The 23,019-nt window shown below is 47.9% G+C and overlaps 1 protein-coding gene and 1 long non-coding RNA gene across 35 annotated transcripts in view; both read left to right on the top strand.

The window, feature by feature from the left end:
* Window positions 1-23,019, top strand: part of CRACR2A (calcium release activated channel regulator 2A) — a 176,244-nt gene that overhangs the window by 60,120 nt on the left and 93,105 nt on the right. For 18 of the 34 annotated variants that reach the window (XR_014845478.1, XR_014845465.1, XR_014845468.1 and 15 more), the window contains one exon: window positions 4,416-4,653. The exons of 8 other annotated variants lie outside the window; for them this stretch is intronic. The gene's annotated coding sequence lies outside the window, so the exon portion shown is untranslated. Of the gene's footprint in view, window positions 1-4,415; window positions 4,711-23,019 lie in introns of all 34 variants that reach the window. 8 more of the 34 variants (XR_014845471.1, XR_014845472.1, XR_014845461.1 and 5 more) reach the window with 1 other exon arrangement.
* Window positions 10,490-16,035, top strand: LOC146403445 (uncharacterized). Its single transcript, XR_014845487.1, has 2 exons — window positions 10,490-13,945; window positions 14,009-16,035. It is a non-coding gene; the product is annotated as an uncharacterized LOC146403445 (long non-coding RNA).

Consider the following 23,019-nt stretch of genomic DNA (forward strand, 5'->3'; position numbering starts at 1 on the left):
TATATATCTATATTCCTTTTCTTATGTTATCGTCCATCATGTTTTATCCCAAGGGATTGGATATAGTTCCCTGTGTCATGCAGCAGGACCTCACTGCTCATCCATTCTAAATGTAGTAGTTTGCATCTACTAACCTCAAACTCCTAGTCCATTTCACTCCCTCTGCCTCCCCCTTGTCAGCCATAGGTCTGTTCTCCATGTCTGTGAATCTGTTTCTGTTTTGCAGATAGGTTCATTTGTGCCATATTTTAGATTCCACATGTAAGTGATAACATATGGTATCTGTCCTTCTTGTTATGACTTACTTCACTTAGTATGAGAATCTCTAGTTGCATTCATGTTGCTGCAAAAGGCATTATTTCATTATTTTTCATGGCTGAGTAGTATTCCATTGTATAAATGTGCCACATCTTCTGAGTCCATTCATCTGTTGATTTGACATTTAGGCTGTTTCCATTTCTTGGCTGTTGTGAATAGTGCTGGTTTGAAACACATGGTGCATGTATCTTTTTGAGTTGTGGTTTTGCCAATGATGGTTACTTTCTTTTAGCATGTGGAAGGCATCCTACCTTGTAATCATTGAAAGGGAACTCATCTTTTCTCTTTGGCTGCCTTTAAGAATATGTGAGCCTCTATTTTTCATGTGTCTTAAGCACTCTTTTCTGAGTCTTTGTCTTTCTAGGCTGCATTTGTTTAATTTATTTTGACCTAACTTCTAGTTCACTGCTCCTTTCTCAGGCAGTATCTATATACTACTAAGTCTGTCCACAATTTAGAGTTTCAGTTATTTAGTTTTTATTCTAAAAATTCTCTTCTGTCCAATTTTTTTTTTTTCCAAATCTTCGTGGTTATTTCTCACTCTCTCTCTTTTTTTGGTTTGTTTTTCTGGTTCCATGTTCATATTTGCCAGCTCATCTTTAATTTCTTTAATTACATGATAGTCATTATTATAAGTCAGAACTCTGAACATTCCATTACCTGAGGACATCCCTGGCCAGTGAACTCCTTCCTTTCTTGACAGCTCATCAATGCTTTTAGAAGTATTGTTTTTTATCTTTCATACAAGATTTTCAGTGGAAGGGTCAGTCTAAGCACTTAGCCTGCCATAATGTGGGAAACAGAAGTCCAGCATGTTGATTTAATATTGACAAAATAATGTGAGGGCAAAGAAACCCAATGGAGGTTGGCTTTTGGGCCCTAGATGCCTGCCCTCTACTGAATGGATTTTGTGAATAGTTCATGTGGTGTCTCAGGGAGGACAGTTGTTCTTCTTGACAGCCTCCCCCAGAGGACATGACGCCAGCGATAGCGTGACCAAACCAGAAGAGGAGAGCGTTAGGAGACCTCCTCTGAGAAGGAGTCATTTGATCTCTGGGGGTGTCCAAGATGGATGCAGAGGGGACCACTGAATCCAGCTGGCCTCCACCTCTCCTTTTCCACGTTTGCCACATCCAGCACCTCCATCCTCTTGACTCCACTTCTAGAGAGTTTTGGCATCCCTTCACCTGTACCTACTCACCTGCCCCGACCCTAGTCAGGACATGCCACCTCTTGCCTGGAGTGCAATATTCCACTAGCTGGCCTCTGTGTATCCATGCCTCCCCTCCCCCTCCCTCCTAAATTCCTTCCCTACAAGGAGCCCAAGTCACCTTTTAAAATGCAAATCAGATCCTGTCTCCTAAAGCCATTAAAGCTTGGCTTCACTGCTCTCCCCAGGTTCCTAGCCTGGCCCTTTGCAGTCTCATCTCTGGCTGCTCTCTACCAGGTTTTGTTTTGTTTTTTTTTTGTCTTTTTTGCCTTTTCTAGGGCCGCTCCCGTGGCATATGGAGTTTCCCAGGCTAGGGGTCTAATCGGAGCTGCAGCTGTCAGCCTACGCCAGAGCCACAGCAACGCAGGATCCAAGCCGCGTCTGCGGCCTACACCACAGCTCACGGCAATGCTGGATCCTTAACCCACTGAGCAAGGGCAGGGATCGAACCCGCAACCTCATGGTTCCTAGTCAGATTCGTTAACCACTGCGTCATGACGGGAACTCACTCTCTACCAGGTTTAAACCATTCTGCCCACCTTGGTTTCCTTCCAGTTCTGAGCAAATGACAGCTCCTTCTCTCTGGGGATGTTGGCACCTGCTGTTCCTTCTCCTGGAGCATCCCCTTTCCTGGTTCACTCCTACTCATCCTATAGGACCCAAAGTAAAAGTACTCTCCTTTCCTGCATCTTCTGTCTGTGTTAGCCTTGCTGCTCTAAGTTCCCTCCAGCAAGCATTCTACATGCCTTCATGTCTTAAGCAGAACATGGACCTGGGTTGGGATCCCATCCCTATTTGGTGGTTTCTGTTCATTGTGTGAGTTCCCCACTACCTGGTGAGGGTCACGTTAACTGGCATCTGCTGGTCACCGTGTTCCCAACACAAAGCCCACATTTAGAGAATGAGCCTACGAAAGAACCTGGCTTCTGCCTCCACCCTCTGCTGCAGCTCTGCAGCCTGTGACTTCCTCATCGTCCATTCTGGTCTTACGTGAAGTTAACTACCATTGCTAAATTCAGTTTCTTTTCCATTGTAATACCTGGCACCTCTACATTTGGAACTGTTGTCAACCCTCTATTTCCTTAAACATTCTCCAACTTTCCTCATCCTCTGGTTTGAGATAACATTCTTTCCTTTGTTTCCTTCTGTCTCTCTAAGTTCTGCTTTGAGCCTCCTTTGCTGTTTTTTGTTGTTGTTGTTGTTGTTTCCTTTTTTAGCTGCCCCCATGGCATATGGCAGTTCCTATGCCAGGCATCAAATCTGAGCTGGAGCTGTGACCTACACCAAAGCTGCAGCAATGCCAGACCCTTCACCTAGCACTCGGGGCCTGGACTGGGTGTGGGATCGAACTGGTGCCTCCACAGAGACAAGCCAGATCATTAACCCACTGCACTACAGTGGGAACTCCACTTCCTTTGCTGTCTTGCTTGGGGTGTGCGTTCAATGCCAGCATCCTGCATGATTTTAGCTCTCAGTCTCACCCCTCCTAGTCTGTGGCCACCCTACCCTTTACCTGTGGCTCCAACTATCACATTAAACTGGTGAAGTGCCAGCCTGTGTGTCTAGCAGCCCTGACCTCACTGTACAACCCCCGTCCCTTCTCTCCCACCGCACTCTGAAGCACCTTGCCCTTGACCTCCCACAGACACCCTGACCTTCCTGCTTCCCATTGTGCCTCCTCCCACATTTCCAGTCTGTCTGAAGAGTTCACCACTGACCTAACCTCTGAACCTGGAAGCCATGGAGGCATCCTGAGACCTCTGCGGGCTCCAGATCCCACGCCCAACTTGTCATCATACTCTGCCTCTTGATTCTGCCCCTGGTTCTCCCCTGTCCGCACCACCAGCCCCTGACGGCCGCCTCTGCTGTGTGTCTGAACCATCACAGACCTGGGCCCCCTCCTTCTGGCCTCGTCCCCCTCCCGTCCATCCCGAGCACTGAAGCCAGAGATCTCATCCCAAAGAGCAAAGCTTAATCCTGCCACTTTCCTGATATCAGAACAAAGCTTGATCATGCATCTCCCTTAAGAGCCAGGAAAACATTGCCAGAGGCACTCCCAGAAGCCCCTCTCCTTTCCCAGGACCAGAGGTGGGTCTGGAGCCCAGCCCTCCCCAGCCTCTGGCAAGGGCCTATGCTTGCTTTGACTGGATATGGTCCCGAGCTGAGGCTGAGGTCACCAACCCGGAGTGGTGAACAAAGTTGGAATCTTGTTGGAAAGGAAAAAGGGAAAAATGGACATTGCTTAGGCAGGTAACAGAGGGGTTCCTTCAAAACCTGACCCAGACTCCAGCTGGCAGTTTATTTCAAAAGTCCCAGAGGGTCATCATACTAAGTGAAGTAAACCAGACAGAGAAAGACAAATACCATATGATTTCACTTACATATGGAATCTAAAAAAAAAAAAAAAAAGCAAACGAATTTATATACAAAACTGAAATAGACCCACAGCTGTAGAGAACAGACTTGTGGTTACTGATGGGGAAAGGGTGGGGGAGGGATTAATTAGGAGTTTGGAATTAATATAGACAAATATAATTAATATTTACTGTGTGTAAACTAGATAACCAACAAGGCCCTACTGTGTAGCATGAGGAACTCTAGTCACTATTTTGTAATAACCTAGAAGGGAAAAGAATCTGAAAAAAAATAGATACAGGTGTATGTATAACTGCATCACTTTGCACCTGAAACTAACAGAACCTTGTAAATCAACTATACTTCATTTAAAAAAAGAAAGAAAAAAAAAAAAAAAAAAGAAAGAAAGAAGGGGAAAAAAAGAAGTCCCAGGAGAAAAACGTAGTGGCTTTCAGGGTGTCCTCTCCCTTCAGGTCTCTAGTGAGTTACTTGAAGCCAAAGTGAGACCTTCCTTCTGTCTGTTCCACCTCAGGTCCTGCTCTGCACCCAGCTACCCTTCAGGACACTGGCCCGGAGCCATGGTCACGACACCGGGCTGCTTGTCAAGGGTGGGGCAGCGGTGACTTGCCACCCTTCCTCCAAGCCCAGCAGGGCCTCCACCTGGCACTCTGCACAGCCACAACTCTTCTGCAGAGAGAGCTGCACAAGGTGCCCTCGGCGGCCAAACCAGGGACAGGGCCCCAGAAGGGCCCCAGCAGAGTGCAGCCAAGGTGAGCTGCCTCCCCCACCCGACCCCAGGCGTGTGGCTGGACGCGAGGCTTCTTATGGTGAGAATCGCAGCTTCTCTCAGAGGCGCGTGTGCTGGGAGCAGACACCTGCAGGAGGGCTGGGCTAGATGAACGCAGTGATGACAGAGGAAACTCTGATCCTCCATAGCCCCTCTTCAAAGTTCCATTGGCCAACAGTAGGCCACCTTCTGAGGTCCTGGTGGGTAGGACCTCACCACGCCTCTGTGGAAGGCATAATTCAACCCAGGACACTAAGCGAGCTGATTCCAGTGACAAGATGAGGACATGCACAGGACTGAATACTTACTGGGAATACTTACTGTGTCCCGGGGTGCAGGCGGGAGGGTCAGGGAGAAGAATCAGTGGGGCCGTGTCCTCTGGTCTCTGGCATCCTCCAGGGAAGTTGGTGGAGCTGGGCCCACTGGACAGGCCATGGCACTGTGCCAGGTGGAGGAACTTCCTGTGCCCATCGCTCTGCCTTTTTTATAGGACGAGAGGGGAATGCGAGTTCTCACTATTCTGCAACGTGTTAAGATTCCAACTTTAGCAGTTTGGGTCACTGTGGAGGCAGGGGTTCAATCCCTGGGCTGGTACAGGGGGTTAAAGGATCTGGCGTTGTTGCTGCTGCAGCTTAGGGACTTGAACTTCCATGGGTCATGGGTGTGGCCATAAAAAAAATATAAGAAAGCGGGGAGAGGGCTTGATGGGGGGAATAGTCCAACTGGGTTCCCCTCTTAACTTGGGAGGGAAGTGGAGGAAGCCCAGATCCTCCTTGGAGGGCTGCACCCCTTCTCCTAGGAGCAGTGAGATGGGCCCAACCAGCTCACTGCCAGACCACCCAGAGGGTCTTCCAGGTGCCAGATATTGAACAACCTGTGGGTCTCCAAACCCGGTACAATGTGGAGCCCACACTGCTGACTTTCTATCTCCCCCATTTGGGACCTTTAGTGCGGAGGTTGTAATACAGAGGCTGACAGGCCATGTGTACCTGTGGAAGTGTGTTGTTCACAGAGGCTGGCATTCACAATATTTTCACATTATTTTTGGAATAAGGACTATATTCACGTAGTTCAATAATCAAATCACTGCAGAAAGTTATCTAGTGAATTCTTCTAGCCTCCATCTGCCTGTCCTGCCCCTTCCCCAGCAGCCACTTTTATTCGTTTCTTATACATCCTTCTAGACTTTCTTATTGTCAGCACAAGGCAGTACAAATATATAGTCTACCTCCATCCTATTCTTCCTTACATAATTATAGTATACACACTATACACACCTTTTTACCTCACTCTTTTCACTTAATTGATCTTAACCATCTTTCCCTATTGGCGTGCTGAGAGCTCGTGCCTTCTTTTTTTCAGGGCATAGTATTTCTTTGTGCATATTGCTATGAACTTGCCTCTAAGAATGGCTTTTGCTGCATCCCATAGATTTTGCATGGTTGGGAGTATTCCATTGTATAGATGCACCATCCTTTATGCAACCAATCCCTGTTGATGGATGTGGGCTGTTGATAGTCATTTGGTGCTTATTGCAAGTAATGCCGCAGTGAATAAAACTGCCGTTTGTACTGTACCTGAATACATATGATGTTTAAACATTGGAAATAGCTTTGAATCATCCCAAGGACTGGAAACCCTGGGTTCTAATGACTGTATGCTGACAGCTGGTTAGGTCCCTGATGCTGGGACCAGCCTGCCTCCATCTGTGGCCTTTCCCTTCCTGCCTCCTCCATTAAGGCTGAATGTTGACTCCACTGAGCACCATGAAGGTACTGCTTTTCTCATAATAGATTAAGAAGGAAGGAAATCAGTGTCGTATGCATGTCTCTTTGAAGTGGAACGTGAAAGCCAGGAGGCTGTCGTTCCAGAAGAAAGGGAAGGATAGAAGTCCATGTGGCTGTGATTCAGCTTCATTTGCACTGATGGGTCGGCCCCTCTGTGTTATCATCTGAGCACCTGAGTGCATCCCTGCCTTGTTACACCCAGGCCTTCTTCTCAGCTCAGCGTAGAAGGGAAGGAAGTCTGCTCACGGGTTGCTTTAGCTCTGCTTGGGCTGTCTTGGCTGCTCAGAGACCAGCAGTAAAAATGACCAAGAGAGTCCAGAGTATTATTCCATTATAGGTATCATCTCTCCCGAGCCCCACAAGGACATGCTATTCCTCTTCCTGTTTTATAGATGAGAAAACAAGTTGCTTGGCCAAGATTTATAACCACAGAACTAGGATCTGACCCCAAGAATTTCTGGCTTGAGAACTTTTTTTTGGCTTTTTAGGGCCACACCTGCAGCATATGGAGGTTCCCAGGCTAGGGGTCGAATCAGAGCTATAGCTGCCGGCCAACACCACAGCCACAGCAACAGGTGATCCAAGCCGCATCTGCGACCTACACCACAGCCCACGGCAATGCCAGATCCTTAACCCACTGAGCAAGGCCAGGGTCATGGCAAAGATAACAACCCTGAAAGAGGGCAAGCTGGTGACAAACCCCAAAGAAGGCACATGAAGAGCCTCCCTATTGTTTCTCTTAATCAAGGCATTGGCTCATCCCTTGGGGTCTGTCACATTGTATAGGAAGGCGTTGGCTTTGTCACATTGCATACAAAGGGGTTGGCTTTGCATCCCCCTTTGCTTTTTCCTCCCCAAACCTCTGTGGATTGACTTCTGCATGCCAGGCCCCATGCCAGGTGTGGAGAGAAGATGAATGAGCCACAACTGGAACCTGTTGGTAGAAAGCTATAGTGCTACCTGATACGTGGATGTGTCAGGCTGGGTCCTGAATTTCTTGACGAAAGACACCCATTCACTGTGGAGTAAGAAGGTGGGTGGTTTCCTGTCTTGGGTCCACCACGGCTGGATGGAGGAAGGAAGCCAGGCCCGGAAGTGGACGCTCTGGGTTTAGGCGTTGAGCCATCCTTCTGCCCACAGCCCGGGGTAATGCTGACCGTGGCTGCAGCCCAGAGGCTGTGGGCTTCTTGAGAAGGGCTCACAGAGTTGAGAGGGGGCCGGAAGGGGAAGCCTCCTTTGCCCCTCACTGCTTCCCGGCTCAGCAGTTCTTACTCCTGGTCATTTGCTGAGCAGCTGAGCTAGGCTGCCTCCCCCAGGGGCACTTATTCTGGAAGCAGGGATTCCACTAGAGGGGAAAACTCCCTTCCCTAGTGAAGGTCTAAGCCTGCCAGCCTGGGGGCAGGGGACAGGGCCAGGGAGGCACAGGTCATAGGTCCCGGAATTGAACCTTTGAAATCACACCTCAGCAGAGGGTCTGCGGGGAGTTTTTTGTCTTACAGGGAGGTGTCTATTTTATTGTGGCTGTCTGTCTTTCATCTCAGCAAGTTTGCAGGCGTCTAATGAGCATGTGGCTATCTTAGAATAGCTGCGGGGGGGCGGGGGGGTTGCTTTTTGTTTATCCTTTCTCTGAGTGTGACACTAACCACAGCAGCCTCCAGGCAGGGGAGAGGGAGGGAACCAGTCACTCCTCATCCAAACCCTGTGACCTTTGGTGCAGCTGGATCTGGTGGTGAAGCTGATGTGACAATGGGGGTAAACACGCCCAGGTGATGGCCAGGCCTGTGGCCTGTGCTTCTGTGGATGAGCAAAGGGAAGGAGTTGCTTTCTGGTTAAAAAAGGAAAATTTGGAGTCTTGCAGGAATTTACAGGCCACAGACATTTCTAGGGCCACAGCTGTGTGGGCATCCTAGAGAAGAAACACACCAGCCCTTCCTGTCCTCAAGGAACTTAGTGACAAGAAGAGGAGATAAACAAGGATCTACTGTAGAGCACAGGGAACTGTATTCACACACACTACATAACACACTATAATGGAAAAGAATTTTTTTTAAAGAATATAGATATATACATGGCTATATGTATAACCAAATCATTATGCTGTACACCTGAAACTAACACAATATTGTAAATCAATTATATTTCAATTAGGAGTTCCTGTTGTGGCTCAAGGGGTTACACACCCGACTAGTATCCAGAGGATGTGGGTTCAATCCCTGGTCTCACTCCGTGGGTTAAAGATCCAGCGTTGCCGTGGCTGTGGTGTAGGCTGGCAGCTGTAGCTCTGATTCGACCCCTAGCCTTGGAACTTCCATATGCTGCAGGTGCGACTCTGAAAAGCAAAAATAAATACATAAATAAATATTATAGTATATTTCACTTTTTTAAAAAGAGGAGCAAAATACACAGTTGACCTGCCCTCTGGGGCTGCTTCCTCACTGGAGAAATGAATGAGGTTGGCCGTGGTTGGTATTTCTAATGGGGTCGATCCTGCTCCCTAGAGTCAGTGAAGAGCTGGGAGTCTGGTTACCAGGAACATTCCAATTCAGTAGGTCTAGTCCAAGGCTAAAGAGTCTGTGTTTCCAGCAGACTCCAAGGACCACAGTGCTCTGAAGGGTGAAGCCCTGGAGGGCATTTTGGGCATGTGTGGGGTGGCTTTGAGTTGCCCTTGGTGTTTACTGGGTGCAGGTTAGGGACACTTTCCTAGTGAAAATCAACCCTGTCGGTGAAGAGTTGTCACCTGTCCTGCCAAACTCAACCCAATCTGAATAGAAATCAGGGGTTCCCTTTTCCATAGGAGGACTGAAACCTTGCAAAGAAGTTATGTCCAAAGCCCAGTAATTTAGGAGATGGTCGTTTGGGGAAGAGATGCCTAAATGGAATAGAGACAGAGTCTTGAAGTGATTGGATAATTTCCCGACTCCATGCTTTCTGTGTGTAGAGCGTTTCCAAACATGCCCTTAACCGAAAAGGGTTTCCCTACAACCTGGAATTACTGCAAAGGCAAGGGAACCTTTGTAACAGGAGGTTCGAGACTTCATCTAAGACACGTAGACCTGGGACACCATACACCGTAAAGGAGCAGGGACACACGAGATGTCACCATCGCGATGAACTTTTAATAAAAGCTGTCTTGGGGGAGGTCCTGTTGTGGCTCACCTGTAACGAACCCCAAGTAGTATTCATGAGAATGTGGGTTCTTGTAGTATCCTTGCTCAGTGGGTTAAAGATCCAGCATTGCCGTGAGCTGTGGTGTAGGTCACAGATGAGGCTCGGATCTGGCATTGCTGTGGCTGTGGCGTAGGCCAGCAGCTGTAGCTGTGATTTCACCCCAGCCTGGGAACTTTTATATGCTGCAAGCGTGGCCCTAAAAAGCAAAAAAAAAAAAAAAAAAAAAAAAAAAGGTGATTTTGAAACAGTTTATATTCATATATATATACATATATATATTACAATTATTATTGTTGTTATTCGTCCATGCCAGAGGCATGTGGAAGTTCCCAGGCCAGGGATCGAACCCATGCCACTGCAGTGACCAGAGCCATAGCACTGACAATGGCAGATCCTTAACTCACTGAGCCACCAGGGAATTCCAAATATTATAATTGTTTCCTTGGGGTTACCTGTATTTTTCACCCTGACTCTGATGTTCTTACTAAAGATCTACCAAATGACGTCTTTCCATCCAGCCTCCTTTCCCCAGTGCCTCAAGGAAAAGGCTTTGGTTTCCAAGGCTTTGTTAATGCTAAAGACTCAGTGTGAGCCCTTCCTCGCCCCACCTCCCCTGCCATGGGGTGGGTGGAGTTTGCAGATCAAAGCCCTGTCTTCCCTGTTACTTTGTCCCGTCTCAGCATAATAAAGTATATTACATTCTACTTGTATACAAGGCCGAGCCCTTTCACAAGAAGAACACACTTCCCTGTTTTCTCCCCTTCCACACTCGTGATTTAATCTGGCAGGGCTCCTCTACCTTAGTGTAGGTTCTTTTCTTCCTGTTATGAGACACAGACAGGTACCGGGGTTTACTTCTCACCCTAATCCGTGGTCCTCTGTTCTTGCATTTCCTTGTGCTCCTCACATGAATGCTAAGTCTGATCTTATCCATCTCGAGGAGGTGTGAGTCTTGCCTGCCTCATCCTGTGTTCCGGGCCAGTCAAGCAAGAGTTCTTCCTTATTGAAATGTCTATTCTTTTGTTAGGAATGGCTTCCCCTTTTCTCCTTTGTATTCCAGTTAGAGCTATAGGATGCATAGGGGTCAAGTGATTTTTCTAGGAGTTTCATTTCAGGCAGTTAAAGAGGCCGTTTCCAGATACGTGTTATATAAAGATAGGTGGTGATTGCAGAAGGCGGAGCACTGCCAGACTGAAGGATCTCCGAGGTCTCTGACCTTCCTGGTGCAACATTTCAAAAACAATAGATGATGGTGTGATCTGTGAGTACATTGAAAATAATCCCAGAGGAGAGAGCTATTGGTGAAAGCTACTATCTGCCATTTGTCTGCTTAATGAGACATCCTCTAAGTCTGGAGCCTGGGTTGTCTCCAGGCTTGGGCTTCAGAAACTGGGAACCTCTAGAAAACAAACAAAAAAAAGAACCCCTCTCCCCATCGCACACCTTGGCTTCACTCAGGATCACTTGAAACCGAATCTCCAGAGTGAGGCCAGGGATCTGGAGTCTGAAAATGTCCGTGGATGACTTTGATGCACAGAGAGGGTTGTGGTGGGGTCTGTGCCCCAACCACCAGAACCCCGGAGCCCGTCAGAAGAAAAAGCGTTTTCGCAGATGTAATTCAGCGACAGAGCTCCAGGTGAGACCATCTCAGTTATCCAGGGGGGGCCCTAAATTCAATGACGTGTGTGCTTACAAGAGGCACGCGGAGGAGAGACCCAGAGAGGAGGAGGCCTTGTGAAGACAGAAGCAGAGACCCGAGTGATGGAGCCGCAAGCCAAGCGCCGCCAGAGGAGTAAGGAAAGGCTTCTCCCCAAGTCCCCAGAACACGACCCGCCCTGTGGACACCTTGATTAAGGACTTCTGGCCTCTAGAATGTGAGAGAATACATTTCTGCTGTTTGAAGACATCTAGTTTTTTTTTTTTTTACCAGAAGGCAGCCCCAGGAAAATAATACTCTGCCTCTAGGGTAGATACGGTATGGTGATTTGGAAGGAATGTAGGAGTTTTTCAGAAATGGAAGCAAAAATGGGTGACAGCGGGGAGGATGGGCAGGACCCTTAGATCAGGGCAGCTTCTAAGAGGAGGGGACTCCTTGTGGAGAGAGCCCCCAGAGCATCCAGGGAGTGGATGACGCCTTTTCCTAGGAAACATGCACCTGTCTCCATTAGATGGTGAGCTCTCTGAGGGTACGGATTATGGGTCACTCACTTTTCATCCCTGGGACCTGGCACAGCACCTTGCAGGGGGGCCCTCAGTAAGCATCAGCTCAAGGGAACCACTGGGTGAATCCGCTTTCCTTGGGATGCAGCACAGAATTATTTCGAGGAGGCACATTTGTTGTCCTGGTGCTTGCTGGTTGGCTCCAGTCACTGCTGGCTCTGCTGAGTGGCTGGGGAAGGGACTAAAACTCTATAATGATTCAGCAAGTGGCTGAGACCAGGGTAGGCAATTAAGCGTTTGCTACATCCTACGTCGGGGTGAGTTGAAAGCAGCTCTATCCCTCTTATTTGACTGAGGCCCTTTCTTGCTTTGGAATGACATAGTTGATTTTGGCAAATCTTTCTTTATTCCTTCTGATCAAAAATAGTGTTGGCGTTTCACCGGGGGTGGGGAGAGGGGAGATTTTTCTTCTCTGAGAAATTGGTTTCGATTCTAAAATACTCTTGCTTAGATTAACATTCAGGAGGCACTTGAGCTGGGGTTCGAGTGGAGCAGAGCGCCCAGAGGGTTTCATGGGAGTAACAGCAGCAGAAAATGTTCACAGAATGTCAGGGTCCCTTCAAGGCGTACGTGGAAAACATGAGAGGCTGGTAGTTACGGAGGACTTTCCTTCTTTGGAATAAAATGTTGGAACTTCATCGGTAGAGACGGCAACCGAACAGTAAAAGCAGGTAGAGGCGAGACAAGCTCATTTGCCTTCTGAGGTTTGTGTCTGAATATGGCAGAATGCTTGTTATTTAGATGTCTTTTTTCTTTCAAAGATATGTGGCAGAGCAGAAGCTCTTTCTAGAATTAAATATCTCCAAGGGAATTCCATTACAAGATCAAGGGAAAAGTCTGCAAGGTTTTGGCTTCTGATGAAAAGCGTCAAAAACCAAGTAGAATCAAAGGGAACCTTAAACAAACACAGTATTGACTTGGGTGATCAGAAGACAACCTCAGCCAGAAGGGCTCTTCGGGGGCCAAAGCGTGGAGAGAAGAGCGTGGAAATATTTAGGCTCAGCCTCTGTCTCTAGGCCGGGATAAGGGGGTGAAGTGGATGGATTCCAGAGGTTGACATGGTGCAGAAGAGGAGCTTGGGAGCCTGAGGCGTGAGGAGGCCAAGTGACCTGTCCGAAGCTAGGACATTGGAGGTGATGGGAGGGGACATGCTTTCTAAGAAAATCCCAAATCCAGTTTTCCCTCTCAGCCCTACGTGGCCATGGAAGGTACAGGGATCTCATAGAAAGAGCATGCGTTTGGGATGCACTTGGTTTGAATCCTGCTGTCTTGGGACAAGTTTTTTATATTTTTTCCAGACTCGGTTTGCTCATGCAGGCGACTCCCAAAATGCCCCAGGCCCGTCCCCGTCCCCACCTCCTCAAGCATGACCTCTGGCTCTGGAAGCTCCCCTCCAGGCCTCACAGCTCCCTGTGCCCACACAGTCAGGGCCTGTCTGGGGGGCAGGGACGCTGCAGTGACCAGAGCTCACATTCCAGACCAGGCTGTCAGCAGAGGGGTTTGTGAGCATATATGCTTTCTCACATTCCATCTGCCACCGCAGAGGGAGGAAAGGAAGCCGGCGAAATCAGCTTCATTAACCTTTGATTTAACCTGCTGTACCCCAAGATTATCATCTCAGCAGGTAGCCCACCTACAACTTTATCAAGGAGACATTGCTCATCCCTCTTTGGGGAACTAGGTTATTCTTACAGTGCGTCTCATTTTGGACCAGCCACATTTCAAGTGCAGGACAGCCTCCAGTGGCTTGTGGCCATTGTGTTGGACAGGGTGGTTCTGGGGCTCGGGAGCAAAAGTCTGCCATCTGCCGCAGCTTCACGGATGGCCCTGCTGCCACCCCAGCAAGGGTGGCCCCTCCCAGGCTGCTCTGACCCTGCTGCTGATTCCACCCAGAAAGGGAGATGCCCGCACCCCAGGGTTCTACCCTGGTCTGTGGGTTCAGGCGAAGAAATGACAAGGAGCTGTCCTGTCTGTAATACTTATAATAGTAATAATAGTAACAGTAATAATAGTAAAGTAACTGTCCTGTCTGTAGTAATAATAATAATAGCAGTAACCGTAATAATGGTAGCAGTAACTGTTCTGCCTATAATAATAATAGTATAATAATAATAACAGCAACAGTAATAATAGTAACAATAACTGTCCTGTCTATAATAATAGTAATAATAATAATAACAGCAACAGTAATAACAGTAACAGTAACTGTCCTGTCTGTAATAACAGCAACAGCAATAGTAATAATAGTAACAGTAGTACTAGTAATAGCGCAGGCAATGATATAACTAGTACTTACTGAGCACTAAGTGTAGGGCAAGCCCCAGGCTCAGCCCTTGGCGTGCGTCTGCATCTTATTTTCTTCACGCCAGCTTCACCAGCTTCGGAAGGGAGGTCCTGATACTGTCCAAGCTGAGCAGGGGAGGAAAGGGGCTCAGAGAAGTTAGGAACTTGCTGAGGGTCACACAAGTAGGAAGCGCACACCCAGGGCTCAAACTCAGGGCTTCCTAAAGACAGAGCCTCACCTCCTTAAAACAGAGAGAAAGCGGATGAGATCGCAGGAGAACCCAGCTTCTCCAGGCCTCCACTGAAGACTCTCTTCCTCTGCTGACAGGCCACGCTGCTTAGCAGATGAAGCTGTCCCTGTGGGTGACTCAATGTCCGATGGAGGGGTGCTGGGGGTCGCCTGGCACCATGGGCCCAGCCCTCCCCCAGCCACTGTCCGGGAGCAGTAACTGCAGGCATGTTCTTCTTACTCATTAAGACTGCACAGCTCGGGAAGCCACTCAGAACCCTCCTGTTACAGAGCTGATGGGTGCGCCTTGGCCTAGTTTACGAAAGTCCACAAGCACCATATGAGTTTGCTGTCGTTACAGCGTGGTCATTCCTATTGCCATCACTGAGTCAATGGTGTGGCCGTTCACTGCAGCCCATGTCACCGCAGAGGCGCCTGAAATATCAGACAGCAAACGGGGTACTTGATGCGAATGATCTGCTCCCGGTGGGTCCCAGGCCCTGGCAGGTTTGCGCTTCTCCCGTGGACGGATCGCAGTAGAACCTGACATGCAAGTGAGCTAATTAGCCAGGCGTTCTCGGCCTTTGCCAGCTTGCCCTGTGTGAAATTACCTTTATGCTCAGCCTTGGGTGGCCTGGCTCTGCGGAGCAGAGTTGGAGAGACACTTAGAAACCCTCTGATATGACAGAGGAGCCAGGAAGTATGAGAGGCCGGAAGCCAGGCAACCAGAGCCTGGAGGAAAAAGTGCTGCAGCCTCCCGGGCATCCTCGTGGCCTTGCTAAACGGGATGACCTGGGAGAACACCCAAATCCCATTCCCTCCTCGAGGGCCCTTTCAATGCCACCTCCTGCCCCGAAGCCTTTCTTCCATGTCACTTCCTCCAGTCCCATCCCACCTCTCGGGTCCTGTGGTGCCGAATGGCCGCACCCTCACCTCCACACGGAGGCCCCCGGCTTGCATCGCGAGCTGCTGGTTTTCCGTACGGCCGTGCCCCTTCTTTCTGTGACTTCTCCCAGTGACAGTCACGAACTGACTTGCGACATCCCTGGTGATGTGCTTGGTAAGCGCCACTTTATTCCAGAAAAGGGTTTCAGGGGCTGTTTCATCACCGTGAATGCACGCGATGTCCTTAGTTAAGTTTTCATCTGGCTTCCCGCGCTGCCTCTCCACCCAGAACACACACCCTTTGAGAACTGCCGCCTTGTAATCTCGGCCTCCAACAAGGACATCTGCCCCACTTACCTTGGGGACTTGGGGACAATATACCACTCCATGTGGAGGAAGGACCAGTGCCTGGATGCAAATAGCTCCCTCTGATGCTAGGCATTTGCATAACCCTCTTCACTTTTATTTCACCTTAGTGACCCGTGACCTGCAGCGTATATTCACTAATTTGTTAAAACCTCTCTCCTGCAGTGGGAGATCTTTTTGGCTCTGTCCTGTATCCTGAGACCCAGTTCAATATGAAGTCTAGGACCTGGTAGGGCCTCGGGAAGGACTGTAGTTTCACACATGCACCTGTGAGTCAATGAGCTTGGTCACTGCGGGAGAGGCAAATGGGGGCGGCGGGGGCCGGGGGAGGGAGAGGCAGGGGCGCGGATGCTCAGCAGCTTTAGGGGGACTTCAGTTGAAAGAGAACTGAGGTCAGTTACAGAAGGGCAGGGGGAATAACAGAAAATATATTGGCCCTAAAAAAAAAAAGGAGTAAAATATTTCAGATTTTGCAGTCATGTGGTCTCTGTCTCCATGACTCAACTCTCACTATAGCATGAAAACAGCCACAGACTCTACATAAATGAATGAAATAGATGTTTTCCAAGAAAACTTTACCCAAACAAAAAAAAAAAAGAAGAAAAAAGAAAACACATCAGCCTTGAAGTCAGGGTCTCCAGGGTCAGGTATTTTCCTGTACTAAAGTTTATTTTCTATATAACCTTGAGAAAGTCTTGAGATGGCTGAAGGAGGTATTTGTTGTGAAATTGCTTTGTAAACCATAAACATAACACGGCTTGGCAGGATGTTATTCATCACCCTGAGATCTGGTCCCTGCCTCTCTGTCCAAATATATTCTTTATTCATTTGATTTATCTGGGCCAATCCTGTCTCTCTCGCTCTCTTTTTTTTTTTTTGCTTTTGAGGGCCTCATCTGCAGCATATAGAAGTTCCCAGGCTAGGGGTCAAATCGGAGCTATAGCTGCCAGCCTACACCACAGCCACAGCAACGTGGGACCCAAGCCATGTCTGTGACCTATACCAAAGCCATATCCCCGACCTACTGAGCGAGGCTGGGGATCAAACCCGAATCCTCAGGGATACTAGTTGGATTTGTTTCCACTGTGCCACAGCAGGAACTCCCAAACCTCTCATTTTTTTAAAAAAGTCTCTTTCTTTTTTGCAAAAGTAACACATTGTAATAACAATACTATTAGAAGATTTAGAAGAAACTAAATCATCTCTTAAGATTACCATCTAAAAATAACACTGTTTGCACCTGATGGATAGCCTAGATGATTTATTTTTTTTCTAAATGAGTGTGACTAATGTTTCCCAGGTGTCAGCAGGTGGGCACAGCCAGGGTGACAGTATCTCTGTGTCCTCCTGGTGCCCTGGCTTTGCTGACGGCGCTGCCCAGGGAACCACTAGAGGGAGGACTCCCCATTCTGCTTCCAGCATCCAGGCAGTGAGTGGAGCTGGTAATACTGCCGGTGAGAGAGGCGATGTCCCTCCTGCCCTTTCCACCTCTGAAGACCTCCTGGGCTTCTAGAGTTCTTGTTTGTCTCTCTCCACTGGAATGTAAGCTCCACGAGATCAAGAACATGCTAGATTTGCCTACTGTCTCTGGCACCTAAAACAGTGCCTGCATGTAACAAATACTCACCAAATGAATGAGCCAGCACCCTAGTGCTACGCTGCCTCACTTGGGATAGAAAGCATTTGCTTCAGGTGAATTTGCCAGGGGAGATGTGGGGACACACACCTGGTCTGCCTGATCATTCTAACCCCCTTTGTGATCCCCATGGCTCCCCCCAATATTTCCAGGCATACACACAGGCCCCGGGACTTAGCACGCAGCCAAGGCATTCTGCTGAATCCCTCTCCAGGTTGGGTTCACAGTCGTAGCATCCCCAGCCGCCCCAGGCAAGGAGGCCCATCCTGCCCCAAAGCCTGGTCTTCCCCCCGCATCCTCACCTTATTCTCCCCCTGGGGATCTTGGGCTCTTCTGACAAGTACTCTGTGTGTCTTTCTTAGGAAGCGCAGAGATTCTGGCCACAATTCTGCATCTTTGCCTTCAAGGGTGAGCTTCAGGGAGGCAGGCAGCATTTGTGGGTTGCATGCAGAGGGTTCTAGAGCACCGCTGAGAGCTGAGGCTTCTGCGGGGGGGCAGTTAGCCCTGAGGCCACCCCCTCCTTCCCCCACTGGGCTGGACACAGCCTCCAGACTCTGTGGCTAAGCCGACTTCCCACCACTATCCCTCCTCCTCGCCTCCTCATCTCCAAAACCTGGAAGAGGATGGGACTGGGCCTGTGTGCTTCGGAGACGTTGCAGTGCTAATGGGGCTATTGGGGTGCTTTCTCCCAATTTTCTCTAAATTGCCATAAAACACCTTCCACTGTGGCCCCAGTGGAAACAAGGTTCTTATCTCTGTGTGTTTCCCACATGGGATTCAAATCATTGGCAGCAAAGCATCCCCTAGACATGAAAAGTTCCCCATCCTCTAAGGAGCCAGGGCCTGTGAGGGGAGTGGACAGGCTGCCTGGACCTCTCCACCTCCCACAGCCCTCAACCCAGGCCCTGGGCCGGAGTCCCTGCTGCTGAGGTTAATAGTCACGAGGATCCTCAGCAGGCGCTTAGATTCGAGAAGCTGAGTTCATCAGACTGGCCATTCCTCCTGCGCTTTCTGGAGAAGGTTTCCTTCTTTTATTCCCCAGCTCTGCTGAGATGCAATTGACACATAATATTACATACGTTGCGGGTGTGCAACAGAATGATGTGATCTATGTGTGTGAATAGATGTGAGAAGCTTACCACTCTTACTTTAACACCTGTCACACATGGTTATGATTCTTTCTTGTGATGAGAACATTTGAGACCTGTTCTCTTAGCAACTTTTAAATATGCAACGCAGTGTTATTAACTACAGTCACCTGCTGTACATGAATCCTCAGGATTTATTTATCTTAGAATTTGTGCCTTTTGACCCCCTTTGTCCATTTCCCCCACCTTCTACCCGTATTCTTGGCAGCCACCAATCTGTGCTGTGCATGTTTTCAGGATTCCACGTAAAAGTGGGGTTATAGAATATTTGTCTTTGTCTGACCTATTGCACTTAGCACAGTGCCCTTCATTGCAAATGGCAGGATTTCCTTCTTTTTTTATACCTGAATTTTATATATAATCTCTCCATTCATCTGTTGATGGATATCCAAGTCATTTCCATATCTTGGCTTTGTAAATAATGCTGCAGTGAACATGGAAATGGCAGATATCTTTTTCAGATAGTGATTTTATTTCCTTTGGATGTATACCCAGAAGTATATCTACTGGATCATACGGTAGTTATATTTCCAATTCTTTAAGGACTCTTATCCATACTCTTATCCATAGTGGCTGCACCAATTTACATTCTCCACAATGTGCAAGGGTTCCCTTGTCTCCACATACTTGCCAGCATTTATCTCTCTTACTCTTTCTCTTTTTTAATTTATAATTTATTGAATTTATTGATTAGATCTACTAGTTTTTGTTTGAGATCTTTGGGAGTTTCTCTCTATAAAATGATGTCATCAGTGCACAGACCATTTTATTTCTTCCTTTCCAATTCCAAATACCTTTTTTTTCTTTCTTGCCTGATTGCTGTGGCTAGGACTTCTAGTGCTATGTTGAGTAGGAATGGTGAGACTGGGCACCTTTGTCTTGTTCCTGATCTTAGAGGAAACACTTTCAACCTTTCACCATTGAGTGTGATGTTGACTATGGGCTTGTCACACATGGCTTTCGTTTTGTTGAGGTATGTTCTTTCTATACGCAACTTATTGAGAGGTTTTTAATCATGAGTGGATGTTAATTTTGCTGAATGCTTTTTCTGCATCTCTTGAGATGACCACATGACTTATCTTTCATTCTATTAATGTGATGTATGACATTGACTGATTTGTGTATGTTGAACTATCTTTACAACCAAAGCATGAATCCCACTTGATCATGGTGTATGACCCTTTCAGTGGTGCTGTTGAATATGGTTTATAAGTATTTTTGCTGCAAAATTCTTCATCCATCAAGGATATACGAACACAGCTTCTTAAATGCTAGATGACAGAGGTCTGTTCCACTCCACTGGGAAAGTTGGTGAAACAAGTGGGTATCACTTAAGTGTATTTAAGGAAGGACTCTGGAAGAGGAAATTTGTCACTTTTCCTAGATCTTTTTTACCCATAGTTAGTTACATGTGGGCAGAAGAGCCTTGATGAGCTGAGCCGTTCATTCCCAGGAGCAGATTCCCACCTCTCTGCCCTGCTTCCTCTGCCCTCCGACCTCTCCCATAGCAATGAGACTATGTCTGCGTTTGTGTAGAGCATCACTGTTCACGTTCACGTTCAGTGCCCCATCTGACACTTCTCCCATGGGACCAATGGGGAACAGTTATCTCCAGTTTTTCAGAGAAATGGACCAATCTCCCCTAAGGTCACATGTTGGCAAATTTAGCACTTGAGCCTGATTTTTTGATGCCTAGTATAATCTTTTCTAGGGTACCATGTTCTTCCCTACCTCTTGATAGAAAAACTTGAGATAGAAAAGAATGGGGCATGGAAAGGAAACTCAGTCTAGAGGTTTGACGGGGAAAATCTGGGATCTGCTGGCTGAGATGCCGACTGCGGTTCTATCTGCAGGCTGGAACCACTATCCTCATTCTCCTCTCATTTTCTACCAGCCACTAAAATGCTGTCCAGACTCACAGCGATCCCTGCAAAACTGTGACTTAGGAGAAAATATTGGAATCTAGCCCCTGGAGTGGCCTCTGCCCCACTTAGCAATTTGCGCATTAAACAGTGGTTCTTGGTTTTTGTTTCTACTTCAGTTTGAATCAGAAGAGAGAACATGAGCTGGATATTTATTCAGCTTCATCAAGGAGCCAGAGATTTTGCTAAGAGCAGGGAATGAGATATGGTCCCTATGTGCGTGTGTGTGTGCGAGATGGGAAAAGCACAGGCAAGGCAAGGAAGTCTTAGAGCAGGTGGAAGCCCAGGAGGCTTCTGAAGCCCAAAGGATGAGCACATAAGTTGGACTGTGCTGAGCTCAGGGTGACTTCCGGAGAAAGTGCCCTCAAAGGAATTCTTAAGCATTCAGAGGACGCAGCATAGACACAGGGAAGGCATGTCAGGCGAGTGAACTGTATGTTTGACGATGCCAAGGCATGAAGGAGCTGAAACAGGGAGGAGAATGTGCTGGGGGAGATGGGAGAAGATGATGCCAAGGAGGTGGTGCGCCTGTGTTTATAGGATTTATCCTGAAAGCAACTGGGAGGCATGGTCAGGTTTGCATTTTACATGAGTCCTCTTGGTGGGACTGTCATGGCTTTAACCTTTTGTTTGTTTGTTTGTTTTGGAAAGCAGTTTGGTAATATGTATTAAGAGCTTTCAAAATAGACATATACAATACCTTTTGGCTCAGTACAATTACCTCTGGGAATAATAACACTAGTCACTTAGTGTTTAGCACTTATTGTCTTGGATATTGTCTCAGATTTTTCTGATACATTGTATTGCTTTTTTGGTCTTTCTGTCTCTCTCTCTCTCTCTCTTTTTTTTTTTTTTTAGAGCCGCACCCAAGGCATATGGAGGTTCTCAGGCTAGGGGTCTAATCAGAACTGTAGCCGCTGGCCTATGCCACAACCACAGCAACACAGGATCTGAGCCATGTCTGCGACCCACACCCCAGCTCAGAGCAACACTGGATCCTTAACCCACTGAGCGAGGCCAGGGATGGAACAAGCATCCTCATGGATGCTAGTCAGGTTCACTAACCGTTGAGCCATGATGGGAACTCTGTATTATTTTTTTAAATCCTTATAACAGTTTTGCAAAGTTGGAATCATTGGTCCCATTTTACAGATTAAGAAACTGAGGTTTTAAAAAAATCAAGCAGGTTTAGGATCAAATCCACACTCTGTCACAATTAGCAGTTTTCCTACAGCAAATTATTTAACCTCTCTGAAGCTGCTTCCTGAAGTACTGCTATTGAAAAAATTATAACTCAAATTGAGATTAAATACAGGCTGCTCTTTTTTGGACTATCCACTCATTTGAATTATCTCTGCCAGGGCTGGCTTCCATTTTCTTAAACATTTAAGATGAAATGAAGGAGCCAGAATGACAGGGCAGGGAGTGTTGGGGGCAGTGCTTGGCTCTGGGGGACCACTCAGAGTTGTTTGCTTCTGCACAGCCTCTGACTCCAGTATGTGCATCTTCTCCCCCTGCAAGATGTAAGTTCGTTAAGGAAAAGGATGCTCTTTACTGTATCTTTGTGTCTCCCACAGCATCTGTCTGGTTCAGTGCCTTCCATGTGTCCAGGGAGGGCCCACAGATGGCTTTTCCAAAGGAGTTGGATCTCATGATCCAAGGGAAGGTAGGGGTTTTGAGAGTAAAGAGCTAAGGACTGGGAGCTTAGGGGTGGACACAGAAAAAGATAGATATTTAGACCTGGCAGGGAAGGTTTAGAACTAAGGAGATCCGGGAGCATGTACTGAATAGAAAACATGCAGAATGTTCTCATTCATGCTGAGTTAGGAGAGCTGTCTTAGGCTGGGTTCCTCAGAAGCAGACCCTGAGAGAGAGCTCCCCAGACAAGTGATCTATTAAGGAAATGCTCCAGGAAGACCTAGTAAAGAAGTAGGACAGGAGCGGGGAAGAAGCCAGAGTGTGATGCGGGGCCCCAGGTTGGCCCCACACATGTGTAAATCCCAACTCGAGTTGTTCGTGCTGGAGACTAGGGAACAGGCTTCCCCACTTCCACACCAGGCAGACATTGGCTGGGAAACTTCAGACACTTCTGGTTCTGTCCATATGGACCAAAGAAACTCCGGAAGCCCAAGGGTCAGGCTTCTAAGGGTCACGGGGCAGAGAGCTAGAGTAAGGTCAGGGATGGAAGGTAGCGCACAAATATTGGCGGGGATGCGGACTGGACATCCACAGTGTTGCCTCGGTAACTGCATCTGTTACTGTATCCAGCTGTACCACACAGATGTCTCTGCCTCCAAACCACTTTGCAGCTTCCTCATGTGCCAGGCAGGGATCATGTCACTTTGCTTGTCCATATCACAGGATGATCCTGAAAACAAAACAAAATGAGCCTGCGGCTGGGGCGGGGGACCAGGGGGCAGGGGTGGGGTGGGGGGGGGAGGGGAGGCGGGGGCGGGGCACAGAACCATGTTGACAATAAGATATTATACAAAAGCAGGTGCAATTATTGAGACTTTCTCTCCCAGGCCCAGAGGATGTATTAGTGCTTGGTCCTTGTCCGTCTGGCAGGCATCAGCACTGACAGCCTTTTGAAAGAGCTTGTTCTCTGCTGGGGAAAAAGGCGCTTTTTTAATGTTGATAAATTTTGCAGCAGCGTCTTTAATACACACCAGCCGCCTTGAAATACCTCTAATTAACCACCAGAT

The sequence above is a fragment of the Sus scrofa genome, chromosome 5, assembly GCF_054392235.1.
Source record: "Sus scrofa isolate SSC_HxYL_T2T_F1_AM1 chromosome 5, Sscrofa_HxYL_maternal_Yorkshire_Landrace_v2.0, whole genome shotgun sequence".
NCBI classification, from domain to species: domain Eukaryota; kingdom Metazoa; phylum Chordata; class Mammalia; order Artiodactyla; family Suidae; genus Sus; species Sus scrofa.